Raw genomic sequence first — 17,462 nt, forward strand, 5'->3', positions numbered from 1 at the left:
TAACATTTTCACACTGACGTGCTGTTTTTGTGACATTTCTTTGGAAACTGTACTGTCTGGAGACCCCAGCATTTAATAGGTTTTCATTTCTTCTCACCTTGGCTGTCTGGCTATTTTTTTATTGGACACCGAGAGTCGATCCCGCCGATCTTTCAAAAGGTTTTTTAGCTGTGTGATTGATTAAACTGTGAAAGGGCACGAAGGGCAATTGCCTGTTTGGCCTCTTCATTGCCTGTGCACCCACACTGATGGAGCTTTAGAAAAGAGCCTCAGTGTTTATTTGAATCTGAAATGAGGACAGAACTGAGGCATGACACACAAAAACACTTTAGCATCCAGAGTGAGCAGAGACTTGTCAGGGGTGAGTGTGTGCTTTTAAAAACTGGCTTGCAGAGAGAGAGAGAGAGAGAGAGAGACGCAGCAATGGAGAGTGGAGTCAGAGTGGCTTTGTAGCATTAGTAGCAGGAACAGAACCTGGCAACTGTGGATGTGCTTCTTCACTCCAGTCTCCTTACATAACATAAAAAGGAGGAGAAGAGTTAGCCAAATCATGCGAGCAGGACTGATAAACTGCCGGCCGCGGATTGCTCCTCTGATACCTGGAGGCACCAAAGCAGAGGCCAATGGACAGGTCTAAAAATAAGTAGGAGATGAGAACAATGTGGTGACAGAGAGCAAGTGAGTGAGAGTACAATGGGAACACCTTCAGTGTATTCAGGAGCCAAGAGTAGCCTTTCGTGTGGCTTTGATAGTAGCTGGAAATAATCTCCAGTTGACTCATCCAGCTGAGTTTAGTTTGGCACAGTGCACCGCTGTGATGCCTTTTATTGTACCTTTTGTGATTGCGTAACTTTTGGTTTTCAGGGGTGGACTTGCCATCTTTTTCCACTCTGTAATCCCCTAACACTCTTCCCCTCACTTCCTGATATTTGTAGTGATGTTTGTGTGTGCATTGCAGCACTCAGCTTAACTCTACTGGCCACCCATCCTAATCGGCTCTCCTAGCCTAAGAGCTAACAAGCTTTAAAGCAAAACAGAGCACTGGTCAGCAAGAAAAATCAGACAGGATCATGGATGTTTTCATCCCGCAGTTGATCGTCGGTGCTGTGGTGTGCAATTGAAAAGGCCCATGTACATCATTGGGTGTATGGAATAGTTTTCCCTATTGCACAAGACATGCTGCATATAAATAAAGCTATATATAGACATATCAGCTGCAGCAGTACATTGTATAAGTTAAGTAGAACATCAGAGGCCAAAGGGAGAACATAATCTCTTGCGTTCTTGAAGTGAGTAAGTAATTTAAAAAATCCAATTTCTGAAATGTACACTTACTGATAACATTTCTTTTCACTTCAGCAAAGCCCGAGCATGGAAAATATGTCCTTTTGTGTTCATCTAATTGGTTTTTATTTTATCTTCCGTGGTTCATTTACTTGTATCATGTGCAGTGATTTGGATTTGTCTTGTCTGAGCTGTTAAAACCGGCTGGAAACCACAGTAAAGAGAAACATAACCCCAGAGCTTTCTAATCCACCCACTATCCTCTTCTCTGTCTCGATCTGCATACGATGTGGGAGGCTATTGTGTGAACTCGCTGATTGGATGCCACATTAAGTATGGGAAACCGACACACACCTCATACACATACCCACTTATCATTTAACAAAGGTACCAGAAGTGTAACAAAGGCAGTGTGCAGGGAGAAATTTCTACTGTATTACATGTTTTTTTGCATAACCTACAATATGTTTTTACTGCCTGCAGTTTATTGTTCTCTGGGCAGATCTGCAGTCAAATGTTTCCTCACGAACTGGAAATAAAAAGCTTTTGTTCTTATTGCCAAGGGGGTAAGCCAGCCTCCACAAAGCATAGCTCCTATGGCGCCATTTTGATGCTACCTAGCACTCACCCGCCGTTAGCATCCCATTGACAGCCATTCATTTTAACGTCACTTTGACAGTGAATAACTTTACATCTGAAGCATTTAAAGACTCTATTTGTCCATTGTTTATTTCTAAAGAAACACATAAAGGTATGAAAGGCTCCATTACCTTGTATCTCACGTTATGGCTCTGTAGTAGACGTTTTTGTAAAAATAGGCTAACAATTTTGTCATAACCACGTGACTTACTGTTGCATAATAGACAAATTACCGTACAAGATAAGCTTGCAGGCAGTATTGACTTACTTTAGCTGTTTAGGTTGAATTGCTAATGTTAACTAACATTTTAGTTAGCAATAATTAGCCTGTGCCTATGTTATCCCCTAACATATACCTACGCTCTCTGTCTCTACAAGATTGGGAATGATTGAGATTTCTCTTGGCTCAGCTGCCAGAAGACTTACAACTTTCAGACAGGTTGCTCACGTCACATCTACGTCGTCAAGTTGGAGGCTGCGCAGTAATGCTCAGCCCTCACTGGAAAAGTGCTTCTGATAGCCTTCACTGGTCTCCATTGAAAACAACGGCTTCACATTGTTCATTTCTTATACTGTCTATGGTTATTGCGCATGTGGAGTTATATGGCCAGCGGCTGAAGATACTCGGGGGATGTTGATGTACTCGAATATAGAACAGATAGACTGAGGGAATATAGACTAGGGACAATATTTATGCAGGCTTTTATTTTGACGCAGCATGCTTTTCTCACTAAGCTTAAATAGTTATGATGGAAAGCTCAGAGGAGTCTTTATGAGCAATTGTTGCCTCCAGCTGCGTGCAAACTCTGCGTTAATGTCTAATTTTGGATGTGCATTTATAGATATATCACGCTTGACCTCACTGATTCAAGTTACGAGTAAGTATGAGAAAGGCCAAAGTTGTGACAAAAATACTGCTTTTCTCCAACTTTCTCCATTTCTTCCCCGCCTCACTAAGCACTCCAATGATTTCTTACTTACTGCTCAATATCACTATGACCAGGCTCCCATAATCCCCTCTGACACATTCCACAGGCTGCATATTTTACATTTCAGTTGAAGTTATTTTTGTCTTGGTTAAGAGGTTGCAGAGAGTGACATCACATCTGCAGCTGATTTTCTGAAAGAGGAAACGCAGATTCACAAGCCTGAAAGGGTGCAGGATTTTCCGAATAATGATTCCCATTTAGCTCATGACTTTTTACCATGATGCATTTAGAATTCCATACAGTGGATATATATATAAATATTTCTGGTGGCTTATCCTTCCTCCTGCTTGCATTTAGCAGTTTAAAGTCTCTCACTCTTAGGGTGTTTTGTAGTAAAGGTGGAAATGAGCTGCAGCAGAGTGGGGCTCAGTAATCCTGCCCTCTGCGCTTTCCAGCCACACATTCCTTATTTACTCCTGACAGCTTCAAATTGAAACTGTGATCACATTTTCCACTCTGTTCTTCAGCCACGCTCAAGTTTGGAGTCGATCAGCCTTACACAGTGAAGTGAGTTTTTTATCCCACTGTTGTTTCTCTCCCCTGTCTCTCCCTCTTGATATCTCTCTTTCTCCCCAGCTCGCTGCAGTTCAGGCTTGCTTGCTTTCTTCAGGGATTTATCAATAGCCGACCCTGACATCCCTTTTTTTTTTGTCCTCCAGCCGCTCCCTCTCTCGCTCTCTTGCTCTCTCGCTCTCTCTCAGGATTGGACAGTCCATTTGTTAAGACAAAAAAAAGACAGTGAATTTGAGATTGGATTAGGAGAACAGAGAAGGGGAAAAGGTGAATTAATCAAGGCCAGCGTGACAGCCACAGACAGTTCTGTCATTACCGTCTGATAAAATGGGAGCAAAGGCTCATGGCTGGCAAGTAAATATGGGCTATCTGTCTTAACTTTCTCTGTTCTTATTTTTACTTCAACCATGTAGCTTTATCTGAAGATTGCCTCCAGTAGGAAGCACATACAGATTTTTTTTAAGAGTCATTGTATAAGAGTTGGCTAATATCTACACCTGCACTCTCTCAGTTCAACCATTTAAATTTAATTCAGTTAGTTTTACTGGCATGAATGCACATAATTCAACTTGTAAAGAGTGGATAATACATTAAATCTATAGACTGGAAGATGGCTTTGTCTGAACAACCCAGTCACGGTAACACAGAATTTATAGGGCACCAACATCTAAATCCAGAAATGAGCTAAACATGAATCAATATCTCCCTCCCTTTTGTTTTCTCACTGAATAACAGATGTATCGTTACACCCCAAACACACACACATTCAAGCTCAAACTCACACACAATTACTCGTGTCTGTTCACATCGTTGCTCTTAAAGGGAGAGCCCACCTATAGCCTGCAACCAGAGCGTGTGTACAGGGTGGCCGTGACAGCCAGGCACTTTGTTTGAGTCCTGGCTCTGTGCCCAGACTTGCTCTACCATGATGTGGGCAGCAGCTCGAGCGCTTGGCTGGACTTCACATTACTCATTAGCTTCCCCAGTGGCACCAAGGCTAGCACACAGAGAGGAACAGGGGAACCCATGTGTGGGGCCCAAATGAACCGCAAGACTCCTCTTCTGCACATGTGCTCACATATAGTTATTGCTCACAAGAATCAATAGATCCGCAGAATACACATTCAAATAGGAAAAGAAATGCTTCCAAAGGACAAGATGGGGAAGCAAAAAAATAATCATTTGTATCAGCGCGTTCAAAGGATAGGCGAGACAATAGTCCAAGTCTCATAGCCAAACTGGAAGTACGGTTATGTGTAAACAAGACTTTGACTACCTATTACAAAGAGAAATGGACTTGACATCAATGTCTCGTGACAGTAGGTAGGATGGATAAAGAGTCTGTTGCTATAGGAATGAGGAGGATATTTAACTGAAGAATTGGTGTGTAAATTTCAGTGAAAGGCCTGTACATCTATCAGCTGTGTATCAGCGAGAGCAGATGGTGCAAATATCACAATGACACAGAGATGAAATTACATTGGCAGAGGCCAAGCATCTCAATTTCACTTCATTTAAAAACGAATGCAAGGTCATCGAGCCAGATGTAAATTTGGGGAAATGAGCATGTGGAAAAAGAGGATTCTATTATTCTATTCTGTAAACGGCTGTTTTCTTTTGCCAACTTCAACTTCCAATATGCAGTCACTAGCTAGTGAGTATCTGAGACTGCCCTGATAAATGTCCGTATAGAAGAATGTCAAGCTTTTTGCCTTAATAATGACAGAGGCTTGCATTACCACGGGCAAAACAACCATTGTGCCATGCACACACTGTATGTCCAATAAAGAAAAGAGTGCTTAAGGGGACTCCCTGTGACTATACCTCATTTAAACCTATTAAGCATTTTGCTTTTTCCCTTCTGCATAACAAAATGCCATCTTCTCTATACAGCAGTGCTCTGTGGATCCAAGAGATCCAAGCCTTTGTGAGATTGTAGTGCTCCACCCTTTTTGATGATTTAATGATGATTTACTATAGCTTGGAAATAAACATCCAGCTGCGCATTGTTGTGTCTACACAGTCTTATTTGTGTACAGTCATCGCTGTGCAGCAGGGGCGGGGCTAGAAGGGTGCACGGGGTGGCACCGCCCCCCCCCCCTTGAAATATGATTGACCCACCCTGGTGCCCACCCCAATCCATTGGGCTAGAGTGCTCTCAATCTGACAATTATGATTTGATCGTCACATAACCTGTTAATGTTTCCATGAAGACTATCCAAAATTCGGATACCATGGAGCCAGCACTGAAACTGTTTTTTAGAAGTGACAAATGCGTATTGTATTCTCATATACATTTTTTATAAAAACAAGTGAAATTAATATTGAAAGTGATGTTTTTTTTTTTAGAAGAATTACATTGTTTTGTTCTATTCTATCCAATATTGTTTGTTTTTCTCTTTCTATATTTCTATTTATTATAAAACATAAAAACCTAAAAAATCCTTGAATCACCCCTGCTGTGCAGTGATCTGAACCATTATTAAAATGCTCAAATGCCATGGCAGTCTGCTCCGACTTATTAAGACAAGTAAAGTGTCAGTGAGAGAGATACAAGGATGATGATGATGAGATGATGATGACCCGGAGCTGCCAGTCTGCTTAGGCACATGACAAATAGTTTTCTAAGTGACATTGCATAAATGAATATGATTTGGTTTGCAATTTACTCTGTGCTGTTTATTCTGTTGCTTTCATGAACATTCCTTCTGCTTCCTGTGTGTTGCTTTCTCCCTTTCCATCGCAGCCCCTCGCCTCGCTCACTTAATATCTGCCAACCTCAGCTTTATTGAGGCCCCAATCTGTGACTGAGTTTCACCCCGCTTCTTCATTTGCTGCCTCAGCTCGTTCGGGGCTTAATGCTTTATATGATGGATAATCTCAGCTGGTGTGCATTATCCTGGAGCTGCAGCCATGTTTTGTGTACTATTTGTTTCCCACAACAGTACAACCTTTCATTAGTATTTATTTTTGTTTCTTCAGTGTGCCAACATTTTCAGATCAGTGTCCCCCTCCTTTCTCCGACACTACAGTATATCTTTCCCTCAGCCTCTCTTGCATACACCCATCCATCCCAACATTTGGTTTAAAATTAAACATTTGATTAACTTTCACTAAAGATTGTGTTATAATTAATTACTGTGATTTAATTAGCTAAGCTAGCAGGGGAGTTTTCTCTGATCTACTTTGTTTGGTTTAGTCCGCAACTTAATTACTGAATTTGTGCGGTGCCTGAGCCAGTCATATACTACGAAGCATTCACACCTGCTACTTTCTTATTGCCAGGCAACAATCAATTATTCAACATTTCACTGAAGCTGCCTGGATGGCTCTGAGTCTGTCGAGCTCAGCTCACCGTCCCACTGTCAGCTACACAGACTTGTGCACTTATGCGAAGAACGAAATGAAATACTGTATTTGTACATCTGTGTTTAATCAGAGATCTGTCACAAATGTGTCCTCGTATTGCTCTCAGTTCCTTTCCCCCTGTTTACATGCCCCGTGTGTCCCTGACATTGCAGGAAGCTGCTGGGGTTATTCATTTGACGCAGTGATGTGTGCAGAGTTGGAGAGATATTCCACATCCATTTTGGGAGGCATTGACCCTCAACACTAAAGGCTAGGGACAGTCTCTCAAGTGCTGGGCCAACCTCTTGCTAACATGACATTGACCCAGAAACAAACAGCTTGTAGTTCATTTTATTTCACTATTTTGTGTGTGTGTGTGTGTTGTAGTGAAGAAAAGTATGGACAGTTCAGATTTCATCCTTGAGGGGTTGAACATTTTCATTTTCCATCCCTACAGGCTTGAATGTAGCAGTGGCAAGTGATAGACAGACAGTCTGAAATTGGGTTAGACGGATATTTCTACATTTGAAAGAAGAGATTTCACTGCAAAAACACATTTGTTTTATATATTTTTCCGTTACTAAAACCTGCATATCTTCTTCTCTGTGAAAATGCATTCAGAAATTTCAGCTGAAGGTAATATAAGTTTGACTTAGCCAAAGTTAGTCTTTATTATATTGTCCTAGCAAAGGTTTACTGCCAGAATTTTTTCCTACAAAGCGACATGCTACTACCAGGAAGTATCATGGCCAGTATGGACATGACGAATGATTGCAGTCCTAGGCGCCGATACTGTGGGTGCTCGAGCACCCACGAAAAATACTGATGTCTACCCATGTGTGCCATACTGCCAGTAGGCTACAGTATATTCGTTTAAAATTAAACATTACAGTTGGTGGTAAGTGGAGCGCCTGTCATAGTGTTGTTGGTTGTGTTGCTGTCAGTCCCCATATCCTATCCACCAATCCCAGCGTCTCTCGGATTAAAACGCCTCAATAGTGACCCCCCAACAATTAAGCAAAATGGTGGGTTAACAAATCTAATTCAACATTTGGTAGCTTTGTGGACCTAGGTGGTCAACCGGCTGTTTTTACTGTGTGGACTTGTGTCCTATCTTCATGTAACATCGATAGCCAGGCCCAGGCCTACTAATTCATGTTTAGGCCTAGACTACTAGACAGGTGGCATTTATTCTTAAAATCCCACGAAGCTGATCGCAGTTACGTGTCAGTTAAACATTTCATCTCCAATCCTATCTGTATTTGTGAGAAGTGACTCTGACCAGAAGTGAAAGATTTCCTAAAGTTCTTAAATGCAAACATTTTTTGTCAACTTTTTTTTAAAGGGCGTGCACCCATGATTCCATCCATGATTGCAGTTACCATCTGCTTCAACTTACATACGGCCATGTGAGCGATGCATTACTTTAAAAGAGCCTGTCACACCTTTAAGGCCTCACAATCGTGTTAAAATCCACTACTTCATGAAACTTCTGCAAAAACCTGTTTTTATGTTTTGTACATTCATTTTTTTTAATTACATTGACCGCTGATCTTTGTTTTTCTTCTCTTAAATTTTACGAGCTTTACATGTAAAGCACCACTTGAGATCAAAACACCACAGGGGGCCTTTACGCTGATGTTCCACAGCACAGAAAGTAAGAAGAAGTCTGTTTAATCATCACGGTTATTCCCAGACGTAGCAGTTAAGCTGAGTACCTTCTCGAGTTCTGGATGTGCTGATTTGAAAAGCAGTCTGACATAATGCAAGAAGTCAGAAGCTGCTCGAGGCCCATAGTTTCTGCTGTCTGTGGTTCCTGTTTATGTAAACACATTGTAAAAAAAGAAAGTGTGTAATTGCGCATGCCCAAACACACACAATCTCTGTATTTACTCGAGCAAGTATGGTCTCTTGCCCACATCCAAAGGAAACCTTCTGTGTGTGTATGTGTGTGTGTCTTTAGTCTCCAGAGTTCCTCCAAGCTGTCTCCTCTCTTCCTCCTTGCTGCTTCTCTCAGTCCCAGTGGGTGCTGCTTAGGCTCCCCTTTTGGTCTCTCCGTCTCCTTACTTACTTCATCCTTCCATCACTCCCCACAGATCAATCTTTAGGGAGAAGCAGATGTCCCCCCTTTCTGCCTTCTCCTTATTCTACTCTCTGCTTAGTTCTCCCTGTAGACCTTCATCCTCCCTCCATTCTCTCCTCCTCACCACTAATCCAGTCTCTTGCCTTCCCTTGCCTTCTCTTTGTTTTTCTTCCTGCCTCGACGGAGCCCTGGTGAGTCACCACCTTGTCCAGCCCGCGGGTGTGGGACTGACACACCACACCACACACACCACACACACACACACACCACACACACCACACACACACACACACACACACACACACACACACACACACACACACACACACACACACCATGGAAACATTGAAGCAACAGCAGATTACTCATCCTACCTCTGCCTAGCGACAGCATTGAAATCCTCAAGTCATCACATCATATTTAGAAGAAAAGTATAAAAAAGCCTGTTCCACACTCATTATCTACAGAAAGCTGTGTAGTTGGGTAGACATTGCAGTGATCAGGATTATGACATTGAATCCCACACATGAGATCAAAGTTAAATTTAGCAGAGAGCTCAATGGAACATATGTTTTAAAAAACAATATTTAATTGCATCATGTTTCTAGCTTGAACATAAAATTAATTTCATGTCTCATTTGGTTTTGTCCATCGCAGGTAGGACAGAGGAAAAATCTGCAGCTCACCACACCAGCAGAGAATTGTACATTGGTGTGATGAATATACCTACTTGCCTTAAAGTGTCTGCACTGTTCATGAAGTACATGTACCACCTCGGAGCTTGCCTCACCCGCAGGGGGTCCGGAGCAGGGAGACGAGCTGAGCAGCAACGATTACTCACACAGCTTTTTTCACGGCTGCAGTGAAGATCCTACTCACTCACACACAGCTTCTGAAAGTAGTCTTCTCATCAGCGGTTCACAGCTGCAGTCGTCTGGCCGGTCCAACGGCATCCAAAGGCCAGATGGGCTCAGCGCGCCATTTAGTGTAGGGCTGCAGGACAGTCCTAAACACGCTGGTATGCATGCAAAGCAGACATGTTGCACATGGATGCACAAAAATGTGATGCCTCATGCACACTCATTTAACATCTTATGTACTATAATATAATTTGATTCCTGTATCTTAATTTGTATTATAAGTTATGATGATGTGCTGTAGCACCAGTGCTATCCGTGATATGCAGTGTATTTTGTAATGTATGTTGTCACCAACTGAGTGAGAACATGACTCCATTGGAGTTGAATGAATATGAGGGGTTGATTAACAGGATGGGAAAACATTTCTGCTACACAAGTTATGAATTTAATTCTTAATTTTTTTATTTTAACTTGTTTAATGTTGTTCAGTTGGCCCACTACTTTGATTCATTAAAATACCAATACTATTGGATGATGTCACGGTACGGCATAAAAGAGGACCCAAACGCAGAGTAGACCGGCAAGGCAGGAATGATTTATTGCCCAAAACAGCAAACAGAACACACCAGGGAACAGAAAGTCCAAAAACTCCAAGGAAGAGATGCAAAAATTACCAAAATACAAAATCCACAGGGGACCAGGGAGGAAAGGGTGAGGAGCCGACAGGATAAAAACAGGTAGGATTGACTCACAGGAAAGCCGGTCGCAGAAACAGGAACTTACAGGGCGACGAGGAACAAGCAGGCAAACTAACTAGAATGCTCCGACAAGAGACAAAGGAAACACTGGGGTTAAATACAAGAGGTAACGAGGTAATGAGGAACAGGTGAGACATCAGGTGAATCACATTAGGGCGGGGCTGGACAATCAGACAAAAAGTAAAGCTAGACAAGACAAGACAGGAAACTGAACTAACAAAAAATAAAACCGGAAGTAGACCAAACAGGCACAGGGAAACACAAGACAGGACCAGCAACATAAGACCAGAGAGAAACAAAGACAAAAACACAAGGAGGCCAATGACAAAGGAAAGAACGAACCCAAACAAAAACCCCAAACCACAACAGGATGGATTGCCATGAAATTTGGTACAGGCCTTCATGTCCCTCCCAGGATGAAATATATCAACACAGTGAGCCTCTAGCACCATCATTATATCAAATTTTCATTTGTCCAATACTTTGGTTTAGGACTAAATACCTGAAAAACAAATGACCTCCCATCAGCTTCAGCTGTACTTACAGTATAATCATTGTGATCATGTTAGCTTGCTAAAGTTAGCATCTAGCTCAAAGCACCGCTGTGTCTAAGTACATGGCTGTAGACTCTTTGTTAAACAACTTTGGGCTTGTAAAAGTTACTCAAATGAAACAATTTGAGGAGGCTTGCACCTCATAGACATAAAAACTTTGACGAGGCTTAATGAGTAAACCAGTGATGAAGTACTCGAGTCCTGGACTCAGACTTGAGTTGCTATTCTCAGGACTCAAGACTCAACTTGGACTTGCACGCTGATGACTTGGACTTGTATGAAATCAAACTCAATCATTCATAAAATAGGTCTTGGAATGACTTGGATAAAGTTTTGGAATACTATATGTAATAGGCAGCGATGGAGTACTCTAGTCCTGGACTCAAGTTGCTATGCTCTGGACTCGTCATTTGACTCAGACTCTTTTTTTGGTGACTCGTACTTGGACTCCGACTTGAACACTGGGGACTCAGGACTTGATTCATACTCGACAGTTGGTGACTGCAACTACAACACTGGATTAGACGTGGCTTCACTTTTAAAGGTCACAACCAACCAGCACTAAACACTCACACATCGTGAGGTTTTCTACAATTCACAAAAAACATTCCATTAAGCCAAAAATCTCTATGATCACCATTACTCTATAGCTGAATGACAGTCATGTGCTGTTGTCCTCTCAAACCCACCCACTCACTACCTGAATTTTGGTCAGAATTAAATTTCAGGAAATGTAAAGTAGGTCTGTGCCACATCCCACTGCTGTGCTTCTCTTTGTCTTCATTCACTGAAATCTGCCCCTTTCCTCTTGTGTTTTTGTTTTGAGTGAGTGGGTGTACATTAATGGGAAACACTGCTTTAAGCTGCCCAAAGCTATTAAAATGTTTGTGTGTATGAGCGGGTGAATCTTAGACACATTTGGAAAGTCTTTGCTAATGGCCTTTAGTCTGGGAGAATTTTGGTTGTAGATATTTTAAGCTTAGAGCAATTATGCTGTAGTAAACAACTGTTTTGTGGAGCTCCTAATGTTTGTTTTTCTGTTTTGAAGGACAGATGGTAATTTTTTAAGGCTGGGATGCTATTAAACGCTTCTACTCAGTGTAGATACAGTCCCTTAGGGGGGGCTTGAGCCCTAATTACTGTAAATTTTAGCCCCCCTAAAACTTATAATAATAAAAACATTTTTTAATTAAAAAAAATGTAGTGCTTCAAGTTAGAGTTTGTGTCTGTATTACATTCTCATTAGGGGCTGAGCCCCTTAAAGGTCCTAGAATCGGCCCTGGATACAGTAATAAGTAATAATAACTTGTCACTACTGTAGTTTTCCTTCATTTAAGTTTCACTTTAAATGGTTGTAGGCAGTTCATTAAAGCTGACACACTGTGCTGCTGGTTAGTATTCAACTGAATATGACTCACTTTTGGAGCTGCCTTTGCAACTGTGATTCATAGTCCCTGCTTGTGGTGGTACACAGTGATTGTTGTGAAGGGAAGATATTTTACCAACACTGCTGTACAAACTGTTTTGGACTCAAAAATAGCCATTTATATTCACACAGTGTTTCTGCAAAGCTGATATTTCATATTACCAACCATTCATATGCCTTGTCTGCCTACATACAGCAGAAACAATTTAGAGGATCCAGTAAAATCCAAAGTTTGTATCCGATATAACATGCACACATACTCTAATACAAATTTGAGCTACTTTATTGTCCACTTGCGTCTTTGACCAGTTAGTGGAAGAGTTAAGAGTTTGTGTACATACAAGAAAAAAATGGTTATACTTTCCTACAGGTGTAAAGCAAGTAGAATTCATAAACACATTTGTTGGAATTATTAATAGCAAATATAAAGTATCAAAAGTAACACTTGCTAAAGAAAAGTGTATATATATATTTTTTTTAACAAGATTTCCATCTACCAATTAGCTGTTGCTGTTAGTAAGAAGAATTCATGATGTCAAGGAGCAGAATGCTGTATGTGGTGCTGCTTGACTATATGATTAAGGTCTAAGGACTGGAACGTTAATAATAAAATGAATGCAAGTGATGAACAGTGTTTTTTTTTTGTATAGTTTTTCCCTCTGTGGACTAAACCTCTCAAAATAAGTACTGTTACTTAAAGAAAAATGTACGTAACAACCATACTTACATAAATGTATGACATTGCTTTAGATCTCTCCCTGAGTACCACAGTGTTTGGATCCCATGACTATGATTGTGATTTTCTTTTTTTTTTTTTTGTTGTGGAAACTCAGCCCCTCACACCCACACAGAAAGTGACAGTAAGCAGTACCTTCAATTTGACAAATGACTATAGAGCCCTGGAATTGATAAACAGCCTTTTAAACCTGTAACAGCAGGCAGGTACTGTACATCACATTCATGTTTTATGTATAACATATTTATCAACATCCTTTTCCTCAATACTTGCAGAAAGCCTTGAAAATATTAAGCCAGAAAAGTCCCTGGAACCCCTCAGACTTGTTTTCACTGCTTCTCTCTCTTATTGCGTTGTTGTATTACTGTAAAGCTGCTACAGAGCTACTCAGCAGAGTAAGCCGAGTATTCTCCACCTAACAGCAAAGCTTTTACCTCGAAATGGTTGAGGGGAAAATGACATTCATGAAGGTCATTGTACCACAGGCATCGCAGCAGTTTGGGCATTAAATGCAATAACCAGTAGCAATATTCATATCCTGTAATTAAAAATCCACCCATGTGTTTTCTCAGTTTGAGCGTGTCACTTGGAGAGTGCCACTGTAGCGTTCAGAGACCACACATGCAAAGAGACTGCAGCACAGGAAGCTCCATCTTTTGAGGACAGCAACTCAGACTGCAGATAGGATAAAAACATGGCACGACTACCATTTTCACCTGGATATGACACTCCTGCACTGCCTCGGGCTCCGATTTATGCTCTGTTAAAAGAGCGGCAGTGAAATGTAAAAGATATGTGAGGATGCCTGGAGGAAGAGCGCAGTCTTCCCATCCTTGTCGGCCTTTGAGCCCATTAAAGCATATTTTCATTACTCCCATCACTATAGTTACGAATGAATAGTATGGGGAAAGTGCCCAGTCTGCTTAAAACAGAGTCATGTGTTGGCCAACAGTGTCCTAATAATATTAATAACAATAATAACAATTCTGAAATAATGTTGAACTGGTTCCAATGCAAAATTTGCATGGAAAATAAAATGCAAATGACTTGGAGGGAAAGAAATGGGTTCATCTAAACATCTAAGTGAAAACCTTAATTAAAAACAGAGATGTAAACTTCATGGTTCGGCTTTCAGTCCCGTGGAGTTTTTTTTTTAAGGGCGAGAGCTTCTTTCTACACTCACCATGAAATGAAATACAGTCCACCTCTCAACAGCCTATAACTGTTTCAACCACCTGGCGCAGTTCACCGCCCTCTCTCCACTTTCACTGTTGTGGGAGCAGCTGTTGCTGTCGGTGGAGCAGGTCGCTGGTTGGCTGTCCAGTTGGTGGTTTGATCTGCGGCTCCTCTTCTGTGTCCTGGAGGAAGACACTAGACCCCAAACTGCTCCCTATGTGTGGGTATATGGATTCAAAAAGGTCTGCCAAATGAATGTAATATAATGTTCATTACTCAGGCCATATACAGAGACATCTTTACAGGAATTATAGGAACCTGAATTGCACCGGGCAGGTTGAGGGAGAATGTGGGTTCAACACTTCCTTTCAGCTCTGTGCGCGTTTCTTTCAGCTTGTTGTTTTTGGTTTTATGGCCCACTTCTTGACTATTTTGGTTCACTCTCACTGATGCAGGCAACTGCTTTCAGTGGAAAAGGTATGTTCCCAGCACCACACAGCAGAAAAGCAATATTAGTGACTAGCTTGGGAAGAAAATTGAGCCTTTAGCCGCTAAACAACCAGATATTTCCCTCAGGAGTTTGTAAAGACCAAAGCCGAGCCAACTGGAGAGTGTTCCCCTGCACAACTTGACACGAATGCTAATGTTTCTCTGTGTGTGTTGTATTTATAAGCATGCAACAGTTTGATGACAGTCACCACATAAACTTTATAAGGTGTTAATATGTCTGGGATCAGAGGTGTAAAGCTGTACACCAAGTATCCACCTTTCAAGTAAATTAAATATTTAATAGTGTTAAACACATGATTTGTGACAAACATCTATCAAATGTACACTGTAAATATTGTCATATCCACCTACCTCAGATATAAACATAAACCGTTCTTTATTCTAGCACTATTTGATTTTTTGTAATCCTCATAGAGCTGTTTGTTTATTGATGTATATATGTATATCTGTACATAGTAGTCAAATGTTTATCTTTACCTTGTTCAGCTTTGTTATCCTGGATTTTAAACGTATGGCTATTTCTGTCTGTCTTGGAGCAACAAAAAGCCAAATTCTCTGTATGTGTTCACACTGAGTTGGAGTGGAGTCATTTCATTAAAAAGTGACCAGGAGTTAACAGTCTAAATTCAGAAGCAGTTGACAGCCTTGTTAGCATCTAATCGGTAATGGGTGAGGTGGCAAGCTGAAAAGTGAGACTATTTGGGGGGAAAAATATTAGAAAATACATTTTTCATAATAATGATTAGGTTTCTTTTTAAATACCTTTTTTTTTTTTTTATTTAGAAAGGCACGAGAAATTACACATCACAGATTTAGCCCTTCTTTTTTCTTTTCTTTTGCCCCCCCTACCTCTTAACACACACTCACAATGTAAAACATTCAAAAACTAAGACAAAATAATGATGATTATGTTAAAAACATTACAAAGTATTAACAAATCTATTGGTGAATTTATACATTTCTCTGTATTTATTCATATAGGCTATTCATTCTAGAATATCTTATTAAATCACTTTTGTCCCTCATGGATTTCCATGCAGTATGTCCCTGCAGGGTATTGTGGAGTATATAGTATACCCACCACCTGAAAGCTAAAGTGAATAAATAGGCCTAGAGAAATCATCTTCCGTTTTCTCACTATAGGACGTGAATGCACCACAAAACAGCCCGAGTACAAGGCAGAGAGAGAGAGAAAGAGAAACAGCGCGCGCAACAGCACATATGAGCCCTGAGAACAGCAGCTGGCTCCTCTTTCAAACCAACAGACACACACTACGCTCTACATCCCCCCCCCCCCCCCTCACACACACACACAAATGCCAGCACTCACATACACATGCACTCCAATAACGAGAGCACCGTCAGTCCGAGCTGCCTGCCGCTGCCGGTGGCAGCCCTCACCGATCCCCGAGACACAAAGCTGGGAGTCCGCTGGGAGACGAGCTCCTGCTGCCTGTCCAGCACACAGCGGAGGGAGCCGAGAGCCAGGCACTTCATTGGCGAGGCGGTTGCTAATCCAACAGCAGTGCTGTGAGGAGAAGAGACAGAGAGAAGGGAAGGTGAGTGAATGCAGTCCAGTTCAGCTGCTGTTGCTGCTGCTGGAAGAGGAAGAGGAGGAGGAGGAGGAGGAAGAAGCTCAGTGTCCGGAGAGGCTGGAGGAGCAACATTATCACCACAGTCAGAGCAGACGGCCAGCATTGATCAGAGCACCTTCAGGCTTTCAGATGTGGATGGAGTCCTGTGCAAGTTCTAGTCCTGGGTGAGCCAGCCACACACACACACACACACACACACACACACACACACACACACACACACACACACACACCCCCTTCACTTGATGTGCTGTCTGACACTCTTTTACACACTAAAGAGAGATCATGAGTTCCTTTCCTGTGCTGCCACTGCCAGTGTCTTCCCTTTCATCCAGAACCCATCACTCAAGGCTCACTCAAACAGATGACCTGATGAGTGGGAGATTCACCCTGTGATCATGGTGGCACTAGTTTAACCTCTCAGCCTCTTCTAACACTGTCATGGTGCAGTTCCGCCTGATCGATTTGCTCATTATCTCACTCCGCTTGTTCTTTTTTATTGTTATCCTTGAGAGAGAGAGTGAGAGTGTGTGTGTGTGTATGTGTGTGTTTGATTACCACTGTTCTCAATTAGGTTTTAATGATCTGAACGTTGGGACAGAAAGGGGAAAGGCAGCCTTTGATCGATCCCTGCAGTCATCTCAGTCGTCGGCAGTGACACATCTAAACCTCTGCCTGTGTTTGCTCAGCCCCCTTCCAGCTCTGTTCCTGTCTTTATTGTGGCTCTGTTCAGTTCTCAGTGTGGTTCTGAAAATAAGCTGTTTTTTTATATAGAAGGAAGGTCTGAATACAGCTTTAATCTTGTTTCTCGTCTGTCATGGTTTACCACTGTCGGCAATTTTTGCATATTGGCCTACATACATTACAAAAACATGTAACTGAATGCAAATAATAATTGAGATTGCACAGCTGTCGTTAGGTTTCTAAGAAAATGTAAAAATTGCTGACAGCAACAACTGTAATGTGTTTTTCTTTAAGTCATTTTGGGGGG

At 41.6% G+C, this 17,462-nt stretch overlaps 1 protein-coding gene across 1 annotated transcript in view; it reads left to right on the plus strand.

Moving 5' to 3' along the window:
• Positions 1 to 16,408: 16,408 nt before the first annotated feature.
• The window catches only part of lingo3a (leucine rich repeat and Ig domain containing 3a), a 36,686-nt gene continuing 35,632 nt past the window's right edge, over positions 16,409 to 17,462 (plus strand). The window contains exon 1 of the mRNA XM_032526095.1: positions 16,409 to 16,635. The gene's annotated coding sequence lies outside the window, so the exon portion shown is untranslated. The remainder of the gene's footprint in view (positions 16,636 to 17,462) is intronic.

Source organism: Etheostoma spectabile, chromosome 9 (genome assembly GCF_008692095.1).
Source record: "Etheostoma spectabile isolate EspeVRDwgs_2016 chromosome 9, UIUC_Espe_1.0, whole genome shotgun sequence".
In the NCBI taxonomy this organism is placed as follows: Eukaryota; Metazoa; Chordata; class Actinopteri; order Perciformes; family Percidae; genus Etheostoma; species Etheostoma spectabile.